An 839-nucleotide genomic window follows, 5' to 3' on the forward strand; every position below is an offset into this window, starting at 1 on the left:
GTTGATTACATTCTTGTTACTTTAACAGTAACTTGTTTTTAGCCAAGCCACATATCTTGAATACTAGTACTGAATTCACAAATAACCTGTGTCTACATCATTAAGATTATTAGCTAGCCATTCATGGCACCAATGGAAATACATTTGACATTAAGCTAATTAGCAAAGCCTCCTGTATTTATTAATCTATGGGTGACAACAGTAGGGCTTCTAAACAGTTACTTGGGATTTCTAATGTCTTGCTGATTGGACTGCCAGCTGACCATCCCTGGAGTGAATTTATGGAACAACTTGCTGCTCCTAGGATATAACTTTTAACACGATTATCACACTATGCTGAAATGTTCTCAAGAAAATTGGCAGGTACTGTATGGATCCCAGTGCCTTAAGGTATTAAGGCAAAATAGAATTGAATTTATTGCTGTTAAAGCACATATTCTAAAACCTATCTTTCAAACCACATGATCTAGCCAAACTTTTACTTCTTGGTCCCCAAAATGACATACTTCTAAACCCTTCCTTACCAGTGTCCAGTTGCTGGCCTTTCAGGCCTAATGGCTGCATAAAGCCTTCTGATAACAGAATGGCCAGCATGAATCACCCTACCTTCCTAACATACACCTTTAACATTTCAATTATTCTAACTTGTGAAATGTTCAGTTGTTTCTCCTAAAGAGGTTGTAGGTTTGAGAGTAGTAACCTTTAGCCAAGAATCTATATGTAGTGCCCAGAAGATGCTGAAGAGGAATCCTGTTTGGTTGGCTGGTTTTTTGATTTGTGTTTTGTTTCTTATTTGATTAAGATTATCTAGGAGACCTGATGAAGGATCTCAATCACAG

This window comes from Acinonyx jubatus, chromosome A3, assembly GCF_027475565.1.
Source record: "Acinonyx jubatus isolate Ajub_Pintada_27869175 chromosome A3, VMU_Ajub_asm_v1.0, whole genome shotgun sequence".
In the NCBI taxonomy this organism is placed as follows: Eukaryota; Metazoa; Chordata; class Mammalia; order Carnivora; family Felidae; genus Acinonyx; species Acinonyx jubatus.